Consider the following 9,038-nt stretch of genomic DNA (forward strand, 5'->3'; position numbering starts at 1 on the left):
GGATACCGATGCTTTTTGTGGATTTAACACTAAATATGGACTTGACTCTGAGATAGTAGCTTCTTTATGTGAATCTTTTGCTACTCATGTTGATCTCCCTAAGGAGAAGTGGTTTAAATATAATCCTCCCACTGAAGTAAAAATAGTTGCACCTATTATAGTTGAAGAAAATACTATCACTTATAATGATCCTATTGTTCCTACTACTTATGTTGAGAACCCACCTTTTCCTGTTAGGATAAAGGATCATGCTAAAGCTTCAACTGTTGTTCGTAAGAGTAATACTAGAACATATACACCTCCTGAGCAAATTAAAGTTGAACCTAGTATTGCTATGGTTAAAGATCCCTTGGCTGATAATATTGATGGGCATGTTATTTATTTCTGTGAGGAAGCTGCTAATATTGCTAGACCCGATGCTTAGATACATCGACCTGTCGTAGGCATGCCTGTTATTTCTGTTAAAATAGGAGATCATTGTTATCATGGCTTATGTGATATGGGTGCTAGTGCAAGTGCAATACCTATTTCCTTATATCAAGAAATTATGCATGATATTGCACCCGCTAAAATAGAAGATATTGATGTTACTATTAAGCTTGCAAATAGAGATACTATTTCACCAATAGGGATTGTTAGAGATGTTGAAGTCTTGGGTAGGAAAGTTAAATATCCTGCTGATTTTCTTGTTCTTGGTTCCCCACAAGATAGCTTTTGTCCCATTATATTTGGTAGACCCTTCTTGAATACTGTTAATGCTAAGATTGATTGTGAAAAGGATGTTGTTTACAATTGGCTTGGGGGATATGAAACATGAGTTTAATTTTGCTAAGTTTCGTAGACAAACCCATGATAAAGAATTGCCTAGTAAGGATGACATTATTGGCCTTGCTTCTATTGCCGTGCCTCCTACTGATCCGTTAGAACAATATTTGCTAGACAATGAAAATGATATGTTTATGAATGAAAGAAGGGAAATAGATGAAGTATTCTTTAAACAGGGTCCTATTTTGAAACACAATTTACCTGTTGAAATCCTAGGGGATCCCCCTCCACCCAAGGGTGATCCTGTGTTTGAGCTTAAACCTTTACCTGATAATCTTAAATATGCTTATCTTGATGAAAAGAAGATATATCCTGTTATTATTAGTGCTAACCTTTCAGAGCAGGAAGAGGAAAGATTATTGAAAACTCTGAAGAAGCATCATGCTGCTATTGGATATACTCTGGATGATCTTAAGGGCATTAGTCCCACTCTATGCGAACACAAAATTAAGTTGGACGAAGACGCCAAACCAGTTAGAGATCATCAACGATGGTTAAATCCTAACATGAAAGAAGTGGTAAGAAAGGAAATACTAAAGCTCCTTGAGGCAGGTATAATTTATCCCGTTGCTGATAGCGAGTGGGTAAGTCCTGTCCATTGTGTCCCTAAGAAGGGAGGTATTACTGTAGTCCCTAATGATAAAGATGAATTGATCCCGCAAATAATTATTACAGGTTATAGGATGGTAATTGATTTTCGTAAATTAAATAAAGCTACTAAGAAAGATCATTACCCTTTACCTTTTTATTGATCAAATGCTAGAAAGATTATCCAAACATACACATTTCTACTTTCTAGATGGTTATTCTGGTTTCTCTCAAATACCTATGTCAGTGGACGATCAAGCAAAGACTACTTTTACTTGCCCTTTCGTTACTTTTGCTTATAGATGTATGCCTTTTGGTTTATGTAATGCACCTGCTACCTTTCAAAGATGCATTATGGCTATATTCTCTAACTTTTGTGAAAAGATTTGTGAGGTGTTCATGGATGATTTCTACGTTTATGGATCCTCTTTTGATGATTGTTTGAGCAACCTTGATCGAGTTTTGCAGAGATGCGAAGACACTAGTCTCATCTTGAATTGAGAAAAGTGCCACTTTATGGTTAATGAAGGCATTGTCTTGGGGCATAAAATTTCTGAAAGAGGTATCAAAGTTGATCAATCTAAAGTTGATGCTATTGAAAAGATGTCGTGTCCCAAGGACATTAAAGGTATAAGAAGTTTCCTTGGTCATGCTGGTTTTTATAGAAGGTTCATTAAGGACTTTCCTAAAGTCTCTAGGTCTCTGACTAATTTATTGCAAAAAGATATTCCTTTTGTCTTCGATGATGATTGTGTAGAAGCATTTGAAATACTTAAGAAAGCTTTGATCACTGCACCTATGAATTTACCTTTTGAAATTATGTGTGATGCTAGCGATTATGCTGTAGGTGCTGTTTTAGGACAAAGAGTTGATAAGAAATTAAATGTTATTCAATATGCTAGTAAAACTCTAGACACTGCCTAGAGAAATTATGCTACTACTGAAAAAGAATTCTTAGTAGTTGTATTTGCTTGTGATAAGTTCAGACCTTATATTGTTGATTCTAAAGTAACTATTCACACTGATCATGCTGCTATTAAATACCTTATGGAAAAGAAAGATGCTAAACCTAGACTTATTAGATGGGTTCTCTTGCTCCAAGAATTTGATTTGCATATTATTGATAGAAAGGGAGCTGAGAATGTTGGAAATATGCCCTAGAGGCAATAGTAAAATGGTTATTATTATATTTCCTTGTTCATGATAATTGTCTATTATTCATGCTATAATTGTATTGCCCGGAAACCGCAATACATGTGTGAATATGTAGACCACAACATGTCCCTAGTGAGCCTCTAGTTGACTAGCTCGTTGATCAACAGATGGTCATGGTTTCCTGACTATGGACATTGGATGTCATTGATAACGGGATCACATCATTAGGAGAATGATGTGATGGACAAGACCCAATCCTAAGCATAGCACAAGATCGTGTAGTTCGTTTGCTAAAGCTTTTCTAATGCCAAGTATCATTTCCTTAGACCATGAGATTGTGTAGCTCCCGGATACCGTAGGAGTGCTTTGGGTGTACCAAACGTCACAACGTAACTGGTGACTATAAAGGTGCTCTACAGGTATCTCCAAAAGTGTCTATTGGGTTGGCGCGAATCGAGACTAGGATTTGTCACTCCGTATGACGGAGAGGTATCTCTAGGCCCACTCGGTAATGCATCATCATAATGAGCTCAATGTGACTAAGTAGTTAGTCACGGGATCATGCATTACGGAACAAGTAAAGTGACTTGCCGGTAACAAGATTGAACAAGGTATTGGGATACCGACGATCGAATCTCGGGCAAGTAACGTACCGATTGACAAAGGGAATTGTATACGGGATTGCTTGAATCCTTGACATCATGGTTCATCCGATGAGATCATCGTGGAACATGTGTGAGCCAACATGGGTATCCAGATCCCGCTGTTGGTTATTGGCCACAGAGCTGTCTTGGTCATGTCTGCATGATTCCCGAACCCGTAGGGTCTACACACTTAAGGTTCGATGACGCTAGGGTTATAGGGAAGATTTGTATGTGATTACCGAATGTTGTTAGGAGTCCCAGTTGAGATCCCGGACGTCACGAGGAGTTACGAAATGGTCCAAAGGTGTAGATTTATATATGGGAAGTCATCATACGGTCACCAGAAATATTTGGGGGTATACCGGTATTGTACCGGGACCACCGGGAGGGTCCATCTGCCCCGGAGGGCCTTATGGGCTGTAGGTGGAAGGGAACCAGACCCTAAGTGGGCTGGGCGCCATCCCCCCTAGGTTCCATGCGCCTAGGGTTGGGGGAGGGACCCTAAAGGGGGCGCCCCCTTGCTTGGGGGGCAAGCCTCCTCCCCCTTGCCCCCCCTCTAGATCTCATCTAGAGGGGCCGATCCCCTTCCCCCTTCTCCCTATAAATAGAGGGGTGGAGGGAGGGCTGCAGCACCACATCCAAGGCGCATCCCCTCCCCTCCCCAACACCTCTCCTCCTCCGCGTGAGCTTGGTGAAGCCCTGCCGAAGAACTGCCACTCCATCACCACCACGCTGTCGTGCTGCTGCTGGAGCCATCTTCCTCAACCTCTCCCTCCTCCTTGCTAGATCAAGGTGCAAGAGACGTCACTGAGCTGCACGTGTGTTGAACGCAAAGGTGCCGTTGTTCGGCGCTTAGATCAGAATCCGCCGCGATCTGAATCGCTACGAGTACGACTCCTTCATCCGCGTTCTTGCAACGCTTCCGTCTCGCGATCTTCAAGGGTATGAAGATACACTCCCCTCTCTCTCATTGCTAGTTACTCCATAGATTGATCTTGGTGATGCGTAGAATTTTTTTAATTTCTGCAATGATCCCCAACAGTGGCATCATGAGCTAGGTCTATGTGTAGTTTCTATGCACGAGTAGAACACAAGTTTGTTGTGGGCGTTGATTTTGTCAATTTACTTGCCACTACTAGTCTTATCCTGTTTCGGCGGCATCGTGGGATGAAGCGGCCTGGACCGACCTTACACGTACGCTTACGTGAGACAGGTTCCACCGACTGACATGCACTAGTTGCATAAGGTGGCTAGCGGGTGTCTGTCTCTCCCACTTTAGTCGGATTGGATTCGATGAAAAGGGTCCTTATGAAGGGTAAATAGCAATTGGCATATCACATTGTGGTTTTTGGCGTAGGTAAAAAACGTTCTTGCTACAAACCTATAGCAGCCACATAAAAACTTGCAACAACAATTAGAGGATGTCTAACTTGTTTTTGTAGCATATGTCATGTGATGTGATATGGCCAAAAAGGATGTGATGAATGAAATATATGTGATGTATGAGATTAATCATGTTCTTGTAATAGGAATCACGACTTGCATGTCGATGAGCATGACAATCGGCAGGAGCCATAGGAGTTGTCTTTATTTATTATATGACATGCGTGTCATTGAATAACGCCATGTAATTACTTTACTTTATTGCTAAACCGTTAGCCATAGTAGTAGAATTAATAGTTGGCGAGACAACTTCATGGAGATACGATGATGGAGATCACGATGATGGAGATCATGGTGGTCATGCCGGTGATGATGATGATCATGGCGCCCCGAAGATGGAGATCAAAAGTAGCAAAATGATACTGGCCATATCATGTCACTATTTGATTGCATGTGATGTTTATCATGTTTTTGTATCTTATTTGCTTGGAAAGACGGTAGCATAAATAAGATGACCCCTCATAAAATTTCAAGAAAGTGTTCCCCCTAACTGTGCGCCGTTGCGAAAGTTTATTGTTTTGAAGCACCACATGATGATCGGGTGTGATAGATACTAACGTTCGCATACAACGGGTGTAATCTAGATTTACACATGCAAAACACTTAGGTGGACTTGACGAGCCTAGCATGTACGGACATGGCCTTGGAACACAAGAGACCGAAAGGTCTAACATGAGTCATATAGAAGATACGATCAACATGAAGATGTTCACCGATGATGACTAGTCCGTCTCACATGATGACCGGACACGACCTAGTTGACTCGGATCATGTATCACTTGGATGACTAGAGGGATGTCTATCTGAGTGGGAGTTCATTAGATAATTTGATTAGATGAACTTATTTATCATGAACTTAGTCTAAAATCTTTGCAATATGTCTTGTAGATCAAATGGCCCACGCTAATGTTGCCCTCAACTTCAACGCGTTCCTAGAGAAAACCAAGCTGAAAGACGATGGTAGCAACTATACAGACTGGGTCTGAAACTTGAGGATCATCCTCATAGCTGCCAAAAGAGCATATGTCCTAGATGCATCGCTAGGTGAAGCACCCGTTTTCCCAGCAACTCAAGACGTTATGAACGCCTGACAGTCGCATGGTGATGATTACTCCCTGGTTCAGTGCCGCATGCTTTACAGCTTAGAACGGGGGCTCCAAAAGCGTTTTGAGCAGCACAGAGCATATGAAATGTTCCAAGAGCTGAAAATGGTTTTCCAAGCTCATGCCCGGGTCGAGAGATATGAAGTCTCCGACAAGTTGTACAGTTGAAAGATAGAGGAGAATAGTTCTGTCAGCGAGCACATACTCAAAATGCCTGGGTTGCACAACCGCTTGTCTCAGCTGGGAGTTAATCTCCCGGATGACGCGGTCATTGACATAATCCTTCAGTCGCTCCCACCTAGCTACAAGAGCTTTGTAATGAACTAAAATATGCAGGGGATGGTGAAAACCATTCCTGAGGTCTTTTCAATGCTAAAATCAGCGGAGGTGGAGATCAAAAAGGAACATCAAGTGTGGATGGTCAATAAAACCACTAGTTTCAAGAAAGGCAAGGGTAAGAAGAACTTCAAGAAGGACGGCAAGGGAGTTGCCGCGCCCGGTAAGCCAGTTGCCGGGAAGAAGCCAAAGCATGGACCCAAACCTGAGACTGAATGCTTTTATTGCAAGGGAAACGGTCAATGGAAGCGGAACCGCCCCAAGTACTTAGCGGACAAGAAGGCCGGCAACACCAAAGTTATATGTGATATACATTTATTGATGTGTACCTTACCAGTACTCGTAGTAGCTCCTGGGTATTTGATACCGGTGCGGTTGCTCATATTTGTAACTCAAAACAGGAGCTGCGGAATAAGCGGAGACTGGCGAAGGACAAGGTGACGATGCGCGTCGGGAATGGTTCCAAGGTCAATGTGATCGCCGTCGGCACGCTACCTCTACATTTACCTACGGGATTAGTTTTAAACCTTAGTAATTATTATTTAGTGCCAGCTTTAAGCATGAACATTGTATCTGGATCTCGTTTAATATGAGATGGCTACCCATTTAAATCCGAGAATAATGGTTATTCTATTTATATGAGAGATATGTTTTATGGTCATGCCCTGCTGGTCAATGGTTTATTCTTAATGAATCTCGAATGTGATGTTACACATATTCATAGTGTGAATACCAAAAGATGTAAGATTGATAATGATAGTCCCACATACCTGTGGCACTCCCGCCTTGGTCACATTGGTGTCAAGCGCATGAAGAAGCTCCATGCAGATGGACTTTTGGAGTCTCTTGATTACGAATCATTTGACACGTGCGAACCATGCCTCATGGGAAAAATGACCAAGACTCCATTCTCCGGAACAATGGAGCGAGCAACCAACTTATTGGAAATCATACATACTAATGTGTGCGGTCCAATAAGCGTTGAGGCTTGATACGTCTCCAATGTATCTACTTTTCCCAACACTTTTGCCCTTGTTTTGGACTCTAACTTGCATGATTTGAATGAAACTAACCCGGACTGACGATGTTTTCAGGAGAACTGCCATGATGTTGTTTTATGTGTAGAAAAGAAAAGTTCTCGGAATGTCCTGAAAATCCACAAAGGCACTTTTTGGAATTAATAAGAGTTTCTAGGCGAAAGAAATACACCAGGAGGCCCAGGGCCTGTCCATGAGACATGCCCCCACCTGTAGGGTGCGCCCCCTATCTCGTGGCCCCCCTGGACCTCCACCGACCTCAACTTTAATTCCATATATTCCGTCTCGCAGAGAAAAAAATCAGAGAGAAAGTTTCATTGCATTTTACGACACGGAGCCGCCACAAAGCCCTAATCTCTCTCGGGAGGGCTGATCTGGAGTCCGTTCGGGGCTCCGGAGAGGGGGATTCGTCGCCGTCGTCATCATCAACCATCCTCCATCACCAATTTCATGATTCTCACCACCGTGCGTGAGTAATTCCATCATAGGCTTGCTAGACGGTGATGGGTTGGATGAGATTTACCATGAATCAAGTTAGTTTTGTTAGGGTTTGATCCCTAGTATCCACTATGTTCTGAGATTGATGTTGCTATGACTTTGCTATGCTTAATGCTTGTCACTAGGGCCCGAGTGCCATGATTTAAGATCTGAACCTATTATGTTTTCATCAATATATGTGTGTTCTTGATCCTATCTTGCGAGTCTGTAGTCACCTATTATGTGTTATGATCCGACAACCCCGAAGTGACAATAATCGGGATACTTCTCGGTGATGATCGTAGTTTGAGGAGTTCATGTATTCACTATGTATTAATGCTTTGGTATGGTTCTCTATTAAAAGGAGGCCTTAATATCCCTTAGTTTCCACTAGGACCCCACTGCCATGGGAGGGTAGGACAAAAGATGTCATGCAAGTTCTTTTCCATAAGCACGTATGACTATTTATGGAATACATGCCTACATTACATTGATGAACTGGAGCTAGTTCTGTGTCACCCTATGTTATACCTATTACATGAGGAATCGCATCCGGCATAATTATCCATCACTGATCCATTGCCTACGAGCTTTTCACATATTGTTCTTCGCTTATTTACTTTTCCGTTGCTGCTGTTACAATCACTACAAAACACCAAAAATATTGCTATTACTATCTTTACCTTTTATCACCGTTACCATTACTATCATACTATTTTGCTACTAAATACTTTGCTGCAGATACTAACTTATCCAGGTGTGGTTGAATTGACAACTCAACTGCTAATACTCAAGAATATTCTTTGGCTCCCCTTGTGTCGAATCAATAAATTTGGGTTGAATACTTTACCCTCGAAAGCTGTTGCGATCCCCTACACTTGTGGGTTATCAAGACTAATTTCTGGCGCTGTTGCCGGGGAGCATAGCTATATTCTTTGAGTCACCTGGGATTTATATCTGTTGATCACTATGAAGAATTTGAAAGACTCTAAAACCAAGATCTATCCCTCAACTACAAGGGAGGTAAGGAACTGCCATCTAGCTTTGCACTAGATTCTCCTTCTGTTATTAGTAGGCTTGTGACACCTAAACCTGCTACTGCTATGAATTCTGATATGTCGCATGTTATTGATGATGCTACATCCGCTATGCATGATGAAACTACTTCTGTGCGTAATACTACTGTGCTATTAGGTGAATTTCTTGATGAACAACTTGCTAGGGCTAGACAGAATGAAACTATTGAAGATGCTATTATTGATGATAGTGATGATGAACGTTCTCCGAATGATTATGAATTGCCAGTTGTTCCTGAGGGTTATGTTATGAATAAAGAAGCTGCTGAAGCTATTTTTGCCTGCAAAGATAGATATGATCTTAAGAAACTATTAGCTAAATGGAAGCAGCAGTCTCTTAATGCTAGAATGAAA

The sequence above is a fragment of the Triticum aestivum genome, chromosome 6B (assembly GCF_018294505.1).
Source record: "Triticum aestivum cultivar Chinese Spring chromosome 6B, IWGSC CS RefSeq v2.1, whole genome shotgun sequence".
NCBI lineage: Eukaryota > Viridiplantae > Streptophyta > Magnoliopsida > Poales > Poaceae > Triticum > Triticum aestivum.